Source organism: Myodes glareolus, chromosome 24 (assembly GCF_982192425.1).
Source record: "Myodes glareolus chromosome 24, mMyoGla1.1, whole genome shotgun sequence".
Taxonomy (NCBI): domain Eukaryota; kingdom Metazoa; phylum Chordata; class Mammalia; order Rodentia; family Cricetidae; genus Myodes; species Myodes glareolus.
In genome coordinates, this window is record NC_142049.1 from 16,237,205 (window position 1) to 16,249,394 (window position 12,190).

The 12,190-nt window shown below is 45.8% G+C and overlaps 1 protein-coding gene across 2 annotated transcripts in view; it reads left to right on the forward strand.

Annotated features, from left to right (window-relative positions):
* Crtc3 (CREB regulated transcription coactivator 3) overlaps positions 1 to 12,190 on the forward strand; it is a 100,319-nt gene that overhangs the window by 21,330 nt on the left and 66,799 nt on the right. The window lies entirely within an intron of this gene.

Genomic DNA, 12,190 nt, shown 5'->3' on the forward strand with positions numbered 1-12,190 from the left:
TAAGAGACTTAGAGAATAAGAGAGAAATGTAGACAGCTCATGAATCTTTAGTAGTCTGGAATTAAGCCTTTGTTTGAAATTATAGAAGGAGCAAGGAAGCATCGGCCCCAGCATGAATTAGGAACATCTGTATCTACGGGAACCGGGACAGTGCCGTCTACATTCTGCCCTTCCATTCAATCCCATTTGCTCCTGCAGTGAGGGATCAGCAATGTATAGATGCTTGAGGGGCCTGGGATGTAGCTCATCAGCATAGTGCTTGTCTTACATCCATGAAGTCCTAGGTTTGATCCCCAGCACTGCATAAGTAAAGTGTGATGGTGCACACCTTTAATCCAAGCGTTCAGGAGAGAGAAGCAGGAGGGTCACAAGTTCAAGGTCATCCACAGCTGCATTACAAGTTTGAGGTCAATCTAGGACACATGAGATACTATTTTTTAACACAATATTCCATAGCGTTTTAAAAAGGCAGTTGTCAGGGCTGGAGGGATGGCTCAGTGGTTAAGAGCACTGCCTGCTCTTCCAAAGGTCCTGAGTTCAATTCCCAGCAACCACATGGTGGCTCACAACCATCTATAATGAGATCTGGTGCCCTCTTCTGGCCTGCAGGCATGCATGCAGATAGACCACTGTATACTTGATAAATAAATATTTTTTTAAAAGAAATTTTTAAAAAGGCAGTTGCCACAATAGCACTCATCTATAGTCACAGCTTTTCAGAAGATTAAGGCAGGAGGCTCTTTGCCTCTGTTTGTTCACCTTTAAACTGGGGTCAATTGATAATGCCAGTGTCATTGAAATTTTTGTGTGATTGGGAGGTATAAATGAGTTCTTCTGTAGAACGCCCTGGAACAGTGCTTGGCAGAAGGTGAGCCAGGTGGATGTTTCCTCAGAGTTGTTTCTGCCTCCCCTGCTGCTGCCACTGCAGCTTCCAGCATCACCGCTGCTTCTCGGGCACCATGCACACAAGCAGCAGCTCAGAGTCCTCGTCAGTCTAAACTGCGTTTCTGCTAACGGTACCTACCTTTGAGGACTGTGGTGGGGTGACGTAGGCAGTCTCCATGGCAGTATGGGCAACTGATAGTTTGATGGTGCTGTTGGGACCACAGCGGCTCCTGACACACGAGCTGTTCACACCAGGGCTTCATCCTCCGCTGTGAGTTGTGTCCCTGGTAAGTCGTTTGTTCTTACTAATGAAGTACCATTAATGGGTACTGCTCTTGCAAAGGATCCAAATTCGAATTAGACAATTTATAAGTACTTGTAACTTCAGCTCTGTGGCTCATTGTTCTCCTTGTCCCACCTCAGACACTTGCAGTCACGTGCACACATCTCCATGTAGACATGCACACACACACACACACACACACATACACACACAATTAAAATAGGATAATGTGTAAAAATAAGTTAAAAGGCTGTAGTAAGTAAAAGTAAAAAGTAAAAAGCCTAAATAAATAAAAAACACGACTAGAGCTAAATCAAAGCTGCCTCCAACTTCCCATCACTGCACTTTTGTCTTACAAACTAAGTGGGTGTATGCATCCCCAGGGCTGGTCACGCCTTGGCTACATTCTGGGTACAAGGGTCCCAAAGCTACTGGTGAGTTTATTTGTATGGATGGAAAAGAGTTGAAAAATCACAGGCCTGGGGAGCTGCCAGGACACCAGGGCTTCCCTCATGCTCTTCCGGGCTCACATTCACCAAGCGGCAAGCTTGGCTCCTAATGGTTGCCAGGCCAACGCACCATAACCCTGTACAGCCCGACTGTGCTTATCTTGTCCAAACATACTTATATGCCAGGAAATACTTGTTCAGATGATTAAAAATCACTTTTCTATTGCATTAAGCAGCTATTGTTACCTGCCCTGAATTTATTTACTAATATTATTGAGTGCCTGTCATGGATGGATATCTGTGGGCTTATGAAGATAATTCAGAGACTATCTGCTTAAGAAGTTTTTAGTTGGCTATGATGGTGTATGATAATCCCAGCTCTTAGCAGGCAGAGGGAAAGTTCCAGGGCAGCTGGGTTACATAGCCACGCCCTGTCTCAGAAACAGCAAGAAAAGCCACTTAGAATCAAGTCTGATAAACTGAATATTTGCATGATAACTGTAGCGCAATATCACCAACGCTAGCATACACCCCTCCCCGTTTCTTTCAAGACAAGCTGTGATAAGGCTTCAGGCTGGCCTCAAACTTAACTGTGTGTTCAGGACTGACTTTGGACTCTTGCTTGTCCTGATTCTCCTGCTTCTGCCTCCTGAGTAATGCCTGGAATTTTTAGCTTTGATTTTGAAGATTAAAATTAATTTTTTCTCTGTTTTTAGTGTTGGTGTGAATGGGTGTTTTGCCTGCTTTATGTCTGTATACCATGTTCATGCTTGGTGCCCATGGGTGCCAGGAGAGGGCATGAGACCCCTGGAACCAGAGTTACATAGGATTGTGAGCCACCTTGTGAGTGCTGGGAATCCAGCCCAGGTCCTCAGAATAGCAGCCTTCTGACCGAGTGCTCTCGACTGCCAAGCCGTCTCTCCAGTCCCTCATTTTAAACCTCTCTGTTCACTAAGAGTGTGGTGGTTCACATGGATAATCCTCGTCCTTGGGAGGACAAAGCAGGGGACCAAGAGTTTTGGGTCAGTCAGGACTGTGTAGTAAGACTGTCTCCAAACACAAAACAAAATCTTTTATATTTAGAGAAAGTAACAAATATATTACATTTGTGTATAGCTTGATTCCTAAGTCTTTGCTTTTCACTATAAAATAATACATGCCTATTACATAAAAGTTAGAAAAGATTCAAAATTAAAAAAAGAGTAAGTTGGATGTGGCACTTAGGAGGCAGAGGCAGGTGGATCTCTGTGAATTCAAGTCCTGCCTGGTACTTAGGAGGCAGAGGCAGGTAGATCTCTGTGAGTTCAAGGCCTGCCTGGTACTCAAGAGTCAGAGGCAGGTGGATCTCAGTGAGTTCAAGGCCCACCTGATCTACAGAGTGAGTTCCAGGCTAGCCAGGACTGCACGGAGATCCTGTCTCAAGGGAATTGAAGGGGAAACAGAAAAACTAGTCACATAAATGGATATTTTGCTTTTGAGACAAGGCTTATACAGTCCAGAATAGCCTGGAATTTGCAGTGTAACTGGAGACAACCTTGAACTTGCCCTTCAGACTGCTGGGATTGCAGGTGTCTGTCTCGTTTAGACCTCAAACCCAGGGCTTCAAGCACCTCACCAACAGAGCCACATTCCTAACCTCCAGCCCTATCTTAGAAACTGGAAAATATTTTAGTGTTTCATTTTAGTCCTGCTGTATCTTTTATACAGTGATGTCATTCTTTTTCTCTGCCCTGTGTTTTTGTCTGTGTCTCTCTGTGTGCGCACATGTGTGCATGTGTGCGCATGTATTCTGGGGCATTAGACTCAAGGCTTTGTGCCCTGTAATCAGATCTTTTTGAGCTGATCCCCCTGCCTCAGACTCTCCAGGCCCTTACTTTCCATATTTGTATCCCGACATTTCCCTCCCATTTGTTTCAGCTATTATAATAATTATTTTCCCATGTCAATAACATACTTTGTAAATATAGTCTTAAAAGCCAAACAATATTTCATCATCTTTGACATATAGTTCACACCTATTCCCAAAATGTCAGATTCTGATTTTCTTTGATTAGAAGCAACATAGTAGTAAGCAGTATATGTGACTCTTCTGTACTTTGATTATAAATTTCTGCCAGTAGAATCGGTCAGAAGGAACTGTCTGCATGGGTTTTCCTACTGTGGCCTCATTGCTTTTGGCAATGGTGTTTAGTCTCGCAGAAATTGTGGTGCTGATTGATTTGGATACTTATTATTTGACTGCAAGAGATCATTAGCGTTTCTGGAACTCATATTCCAAGTGTGTGTTTACTATTCAAGAATGACTCCAAAGTCCATGACGTAAAGTTTCTGTGTTTACTGAAGCTCACAGTTTAATCACATGGGCTGAGCAGCTGACAACACCGCTTAGCAAATGCCACTGGGGCTTCCTAGCCTTGTGCAGTACTCTTACATATTTATTGACTTAAATACTAACCTTTTTTGAATATAGAGGACTTCTGCGGGGCTGGAGAGATGGCTCAGCAGTTAAGAGTACTGGCCACTCTTTCAGGGGACTTGAGTTCAGTCCCCAGCACCCACATGGCTAACAACCATCTACAGCTCTAGTTCCAAAGGATCGGATGCCATCTTCTGGGCCCTGCAGACACAGGAATGCACATATGTGCACAGACATATATGCAGGCAGAACACCCTATAAAATATATAAATTTTTTTTTAAAAAGAGGACTTTTACTGGGCGGTGGTGGCACACACCTTTAATCCCAGCACTCAGGAGGCAGAGGCGGGCAGATCTCTGTGAGTTCTAGACCAGCCTGGTCTACAGAGTGAGTTCCAAGACATCCAGGACTACACAGAGAAACCCTGTCTTGAACACATGGAAAGAAAAGAGGACTTTTGTGAAATTGGCAAGGCCGTTAATTTATGGTGTAGAACACAGAGGAGAGCTGTTGCTGTCGCAGAGATGAACTTAGAAAACCCTAGGACTCTGGCGCTTGTAACCAAGGCCTGCAGATGCCACCTAGTTGCTAGACTGTATGTATTCATCTTTTACTTCTGGCAAATAAATCTGGTTTTATTCTTAGTACCAACCAAAGTAATTATTTTCTTTATTAAAAAGTCATGAAATGTTATGTGAATGTAATTAAGCATGAAAAATAAATACATCACTGACGCTGTCGTTTGGTGTACTGGGCTGCTGCTGTCCCTCCCCACTTGCTTGTTTTAATTTTAAAGGAGGTTCTTTAGGAAAGGAAATATGGAGAAAATAGTTTCTCAGAAAAACTTAGCAAGAGAGACATTGCTTTGACCAATCGCAAGTTTGCATCAGTGCCTTTGCTTTACCTTGCAGTCTCTCAATCTTTTCTTTTCTTGAACATGTGTGAACTTTTTGTTTGCCATATATGTTCTTTTGGTTCATTTGTTTTTGTTTTGTTTTTTTCTTTTCTTTTAATTTTTTTTTAACATTTGTATGCCTGAGTGTGTGTATGTTCATCACAGACCCTCCGGAGCCTGTAGAGGTAAGAAGAGGGCATGAACTTTCCTGGCACTGGAGTTACAGGTGGTTGTAAGACACATGTGTGTGCTGGGGACTGGTCCTGGGTTCTCTGCAAGAGTCTGTGAGTGCTTTAACCCCTGAGACTTCTCTCCAATCCCCTGTTTTGTTTTTTTAAGACTGTGTTTCTTTGTGTATCTCTGACTATTCTGAAACTAGCTCTGTATACTAGGCTGGCCTCGAACTCACAGAGATCCGCCTGCCTCTGCTTCCCGAGTACTGGATTAAAGGCGTGTGCCGTCATCGGCATGTGTATACTTTCAAGAGAAGCAGCTGCTCAAACCCCACCAGCAGCACCAGTCTTTAGAGTAGCTTCCTTCCCTCCCTCTGCTGACGAGGGAGGTGAGGAACTACAGCTGCCTCTTGTCTTGTCCCCAGAATGCTTATTTCCCTTATTTCATAGTCTCTGGCAAACTTGAGCCCCCAGTCCTTCCTTTGGAGGATTTGTCCCATTAAGACCTTAAATACACACAAAATGATGCCCCTGTTGACTGGCTTCCTGCTTCTTCATTTCTGGTCATTTCATAGAACACTATTTTCCAGGCATGAACGTGATCTGTAAAGTGCCAGCCTCCCCCAGTGTTGTGTTTGTTATGGGGGTATAGATGGCTTCTGTTCCTGCTCTTGCCTCACTCCCCGGGCTCCTGGCTCCTTGGCCCCCACCTCGCCTTCATCTTGCCCATGTCTAGGTTCCAGCCAGAACTGAGGCAGGGGCACTCAGAGTGCTGCACGTTCTGTGATTTGGCCTCCAGTCCCCACTGCTGGCCTCGTGCCTTAGAAAGCTGGACGTGGTCTGGTCCTCTGTGCCAGCCCCATGGCAACCGCCTCATTGCTCTGTGACCGCTTTTTATCAGCCCCATTCCCAGGGACTGAACCCAGCAGCCATTGCGCTCTCCTGGTGTCAGCCTCCAGCCTGCCATTTGGACCACACTCCGGAGCACTGGTGCTACTTGTTCTGGTGCCCACAGTCAGGAAGTCCCTGTTCTGGACACTTATCTCAGCAAAGGGTAGCTGCGTTCTTCCAATTCTTCAGACCAGAATGCTGGGGTCATCCTTCACCCCTCTTATTCATTCACATCTGCTCTTGAGCCTTCAGCAAATTCTTGATTCTTCTTTAAAAGTGCATTCAGTGCTGGGGATATTATAGCTCAACTGGCAGAGTGCTTATCTAGGTAGCTAGTGTGCATAAACACCTGGGTCCAGTCCCCAGTGCTGGATAAGCAAGGCCTGGTGATACATGCTTGCATTCCCTGCATTGGGAGTGGGGGATAAAGGCAAGAGAATCAGAAGTTCAAGGTTATCTTCAGTCACATAGTGAGTTTGAGGCTAGCTTGGGCTACATGAGACTCCATCTTCCCAGAGCTCTCTAAAATAAAAATAAATGCTAAAAGTTGGATCTGGTAGTGTACCCCTGTAATTTTAGCACTTGGAAAGTAAAGTTAAGAGGATCGCTGGGCAGTGGTGGTACATGCTTTTAATTCCAGTACTTGGGAGGCAGAGGCAGGGGGATCTCTGTGAGTTCAAGGGTAGCCTGATCTACAGAGTGAGTTCAGGACAGGTTCCAAAGCTACAGAGAAACCCTGTCTGGACCCCCCGCAAAAAAAGGGGGGGGAATCAAAAATGTGGGATCATCCTTGGCTAAATAGCTGGTTTGAGGCCAACCTGGGTTCCATAAGATTATGTCTTAAAAACGGGCAGTGGTGGTGCACGCCTTTAATCCCAGCACTAGGGAGGCAGAGGCAGGCAGATCACTGTGAGTTTAAGGCCAGCCTGGTCTACAAAAGCTGTTCCGGGGCTCCTAGGGCTGTTACACAGAGAAACCCTGTCTCGAAAAACCAATAATAATAATAATAATAATAATGATGATGATAATATCATTTTGTCTCAAAATAAATAGATGGCTACATGCCATGCAACAGTAAAAGCCCTTCAGAATCTTGACTACGCTTGCCTGTCCTGTCCTCTCCTTACTGGATCCCTGCAGTAGGCTTCCCGCTGGGTCCTGTTAACTTCCATCGTATTTTCTGAACTGCCTCTGAGTGATACTTTAAAACATGACCCAAATCATCACTTTTCAGTCTTGGAGTGGCTTCATGGCATTCAGTGTTGTTTGGGTGGAAGTGTCAACCCAGCCTCTGGCATCCATATACCTGAAGAGTCTGGAATGTTCCTTTGGAGGCCCCACCCCAAGCTCCCTCCCCCTCAGAGTTAGCTCAGTTCAGACTCTGCCTCTGAGAAAGCCCACCAAACAGTGACCCCTTCCCAGAGATGCTCAAGACCACGCCCACAGGGTATTTAAACTGCCCCCAGAGAGCAAATGTGTGGTTTTCTAGGTCTCTCTTTCCCCCTTCTCTGGGAGGCAGGAAAGCCATTCAGAGCGTTTGTATCCGTTAAACCTGGCCTTTTTCTGATTCGGTTTAATTTGGTCTGATTTGGATTATTGCATTGGCGGAGAGGCTTATTGGGGTGCAGAAACTTTTCAAGCTTGCAGCACTTGGCCTCATTTACATGGTTTTCTGTCCCTTTAGTCGTCCCTAGGACTCTGACAGGGCCATTCTTCCAGCTCTTTGAATGGCTTACTTCCTCACTTTCCCCAGCTCTCCATTTCCATCAATCAGGCAACATCAGGTCCTGAAAGTTACACTCCCAACCCAGTCTGTGCAGGTGCGTTTTTCTCCTTAGCACTTACCACTGTCCAATACATGATATTGTAGTGATATTTTGTTTTTATTTTGACAAATAAAGCTTGCCTGAAGAAGATCAGAGTGCAGAGCTAAGCCACTGGAGGCCAGGGAGTGGTGGCACACACCTTTAATCCCAGGACTTGGGAGACAGAAGGAGAGGGATCTCTGTTAGTTCAAGGCCACCCTGGGCTACAGGAGATTGAATCTGTCTAAAAGAGAAACAAAGCTCACACAAAGGGGATCCCAGCGCTTGGGATCCTACACCTTTAATCCCAGCACTAGAGTGGTGGAGACAGAAGTGATATGGCTGGGCAGAGAGAGGAATGGTTCCCACTCTACATGCTAACTGAGGCTAAGCGACTTACCAAGAGCGTCTGAGCCAGCAGGCGGGTACTCAGATAGGCAGCATGGCTGACGGAGCAGACTTTAACATGTTCCTGACTAGAAGTCCAGGCTTCAGCCCTGCCGTGATTGAATTTAAACCTTCACAGCCTCAGTTTCCTGACATAGAAAATATGGACAATGATTCTCCTCTCAGATTACTGGAAGGGTTATAGATCTTGAGAATGTCATTTTCTTACGTGTTTCTCAGATTATTGGTAAGGTTGATTTTTATATATATGTATGTATATATATATATATATATATATGTATATATGCCATTCAGGCTTCCTCTGGAGAGTTTCTGTTTATAACTTTTCCCAGGTTTCTTTCTAATTAAGTTGGGAGGAATTTTTTGAGTGTTTGAGGTCTATGTTCTTACAAATAGTCCTTCTCACCCTTTCACTGCTGAGTAATGTTTTTGGTAATAGTTTCTCTTCATGTGGTCACAGGTCCAGTGTTGGTTGATAATCAAGTCAATGAGAATACAGACTTATTCACTCAGCCACTATTTCCTCAGGGCTAGCATTTGGGGGTGCCCCTTCAGCCAGGACAGCTCGAAACCCTGACTTCCAGTTTGCACTACTGATGGTGGCCCTTTGAATTGGTTTTAACAGATTCTTGAAAGATAATATGTGTTCTCAGAGCCAAAGAGACCCAAACATTTTTCAGACTTTGGCCACATAATCAGAAGTTTCAAAAGCGTTCTGGAATTTATGGGCTGGCCTCCACGTTATCAGGCATCTGTTGTCTTCTCTGGGAGCAGTTCACTTCCACCCTCCCTCAGCTGTGCAGCACAGATGGGGCAGATGATGACTCTTCAGATGTCCCCTGTGGGACGAGCTTTGGAGGCATCTCCGGACTCGTAATTCATATGATCAGAACTTGGCAGGCTCTTCTGAGCGCGGTAACTTCCTATCAGACCACCGGCTCCGTAGACCCTCCAGGCCCAAGTGCCACAGCCCCGGGGAGTGAGTATGGCCCCCAGCTGCTGCCCACCCTTGCTCAGGTTTGCTTTGAATCTAAATGGAAAATCTGAGGCCTTTGACTGTTGCCCCGAATGGCCTTCCTAGACCAGATTTGGTTTGTGCAGCTGTCTCACACAGGAAATGTCCTGGAGGTTGGAGCCACTTGGTGTTCAATAAAACGGGTCTTTCAGATACCTCTTTTAAAAAATTATTATTTTGCTTTTAATTATGTGCAGTGGCTGGGGTTGGGAGATTTGTACACATGAGCGCAAGTGCTGGTGGAGGCCAGAGGTGTGTGCAGAGCAGAGTTGTGTGCAGTTGGGAGCTGCCCGTGTAGGTGCTGGGAACCACAGTGCTCCTCACTACTGAGCCATCTCTCCAGCTCCTCAATACGTTCAATACTATGTAAGTGCATCTACTCCTCTTCTCCCTTCCAGCTCCACCCTGTGTGTGTGTGTGTGTGTGTGTGTGTGTGTGTCTGTCTGTCTGTCTGTCTCTTGTTCTTTATTTGAGACAGGGTCTTATGTAGCCTAGACAGGCCTCAGACTCTATGTGCAGTCTAGGATGCACATAGAACTCTGTTATCCTGCCTCTAATTTCCAGGTCTAGGATTACAGGCACCACCATCATTCAAGGTTTATGCAGTGCTGGAGATCAAAACCAAGACATCTGTACGTGCTAGGCAAGCCCTCTATCAACTTGACTACATCCCTTGTCCAAGACTTTTTCTTTTTTTAAATATATTTTATTTTTACTGGGGTGTGTGTGTGTGTGTGTGTGTGTGTGTGTGTGTGTGTGCACGCCAGACAGAGGGAGCTGAAGTTATAAATGGTTGTGAGATCCCCTATGTGGGTGCTGGGATCTGAACTTGGATCAAGAACAGCAAGCACACTTATCTTCAGAGCCAGCCATAGACCTGTGGCACATGTCTATAATCTTAGCACTCTAGAAGTTGAAGTGGAAGGATCACAAGTTCGAAGCCTGCCTGGGCTACATAGTGAGACTCTGCCTCAAACAAAGATTAAAACCTGCCGTCCATCTGACGCATGATGTCCTGATTTGGTGTCTCAGATTGACTGGTGGTCAGGAGTGTTGTCTCTGAGGGCAGACTGGGTCTCATTACCAGCGTGACTAGCGTCGGGACATTGGGTAGGATGGTTAGCCTTTCTGAACCTAGTTTATGCATCCATAAAGCTCTGGTGACAGAGTACCTAAGGTAGACTGGCATGATTAAATTAGCTAATACATGTACATCCTCAGAATAGTGCCCGGCATGTAGTTATTGCTTAATGAACGTTGCAAAATTCCTGTACCAACTTCTCTTGGGTGAAATGCTGGGTATGTCAACCTTCTTGTGTGATTTCAGTAAATTGGTGATACCACTTTTCCTCTCTGTATAGGTATGCTGTCGAAGGCTACAGATCTAAGTTTTGCTTTTATTTTTATTTTTCTAAGGTGAGGTTTCATATATCCTAAGCTGAGAGAGAGAGAGAGAGAGAGAGAGAGAGAGAGAGAGAGAGAGAGAGAGAGAGAGAGAGAGAGACTATGTAGCCCTGGCTGGCCTGAATTAACTTTGTAGACAGATCAGGCTGACCAGGCTGACTAGGCTGACCAGGTCTTCACTGAGATCTGCCTGCCACTGCCTTCCAAGTGTTTGGATTGAAGGTATGTGTCATCATACCTGGCAAATTTCTTTTAAATCTTCCTGTCTCCACCTACCAAATGGTGAGACCACAGGCATGTGTCTCCATGCCCAATTTTTGCCATGCTGGGGATTGAACCCAGGGTTCACGCATGTTAGATGAGCACCCTACTAACTGAGCTGCACTTCAGCCCGTCTCCACCCCCACTCTCCTCAACCAGATCTTACTGTGTAACCTAGGCTGACCTGGAACTGATAGTCCTGTGTCAGCTTCTTGAGCGCTAGAATTACAGGCATGTGCTACTACATCGGCTCTTACATAAAGCCTCTTAGATTCTGTGCAGACTGGTTAACATCTGAGTGACTCCTCATTGGCTGGATAAAAATACCCCTGCTGGAGTCTTAGCTGACCCAGCCCGCGGTCATCCAGACTGTATGTGAATGCAGTTCCAGGAGAGGCAGGGCCTGTTAGGAAGAAGACGCCAGAGCAGAGGCGCAGTCGGGCAAGGGCAGAAGCTGTTTCTCCAGGTGGCCTTGCATTTAGACTCTGGAGTTCAGTGCTTCTTCCTTTATCCGGAACGGGGGCTCTGATGGCTGTGCTATTAAAGAGCGGGGGAGGGGAGCAGCAGTCAGGGCAATGCATCTCTAAACCTCCAAGTCACCACATATTTTGGCTGTAGAATCAGCCAAAGTTTTGTTCCAGTTCCTCACAAAATTTCACAATATTCAGGCGTTAGAATTGGTCCCTGTGTTGTGAAATGGCTGGTTTTATACTCTAAACGCCGCGATGAAGACACAGTTGTTGATTGTTACTTTGGAGGCTTTCCGAGAGCTGGAACACCATCTGTAGAAGTTTCTCCACACTTGCCAGATACTGTCGCCGTTTCCCTGTTCAGAGACGATAGTCTGTGTCTCAGGGTGCTCCCTGGGCACAGAAATTGGTTGCCTCTACAACAGATAGCTGATGTCTTAGCTCTCTTCTTTCTTTACCCCCAACCTCTTGGGGATGTGACTTCAGAAAGCTCTCCACTCCCATTTTCTCCTGGAAACCTGTTTGTAACAGTAGTAACCATTTTGTGTTCTAGTTCCTCTCTACCCCGCCCCCTTCTCCCAGGACTGAGGATTGAACTTGAGCCATCTCCTCATCCCTTTTTAATCATTTTATTCTGAGACAGTGTCTCAGTGAGGTGCCCAGTGTGGCCTTTGACTTGCTCTGTAACCCAGGCAGACCTTGAGCTTTCTTTCAGCTTTCCTGTCTCAGTCTCCTGAGTAGGGGCAGTTACAGGCTTGCACTACCAAGTTTAGCTCACACTTTCCTTTTGGCAGAGGTGTGTGTGTGTGTGTGTGTGGTTGGGGGGTGGGGGAT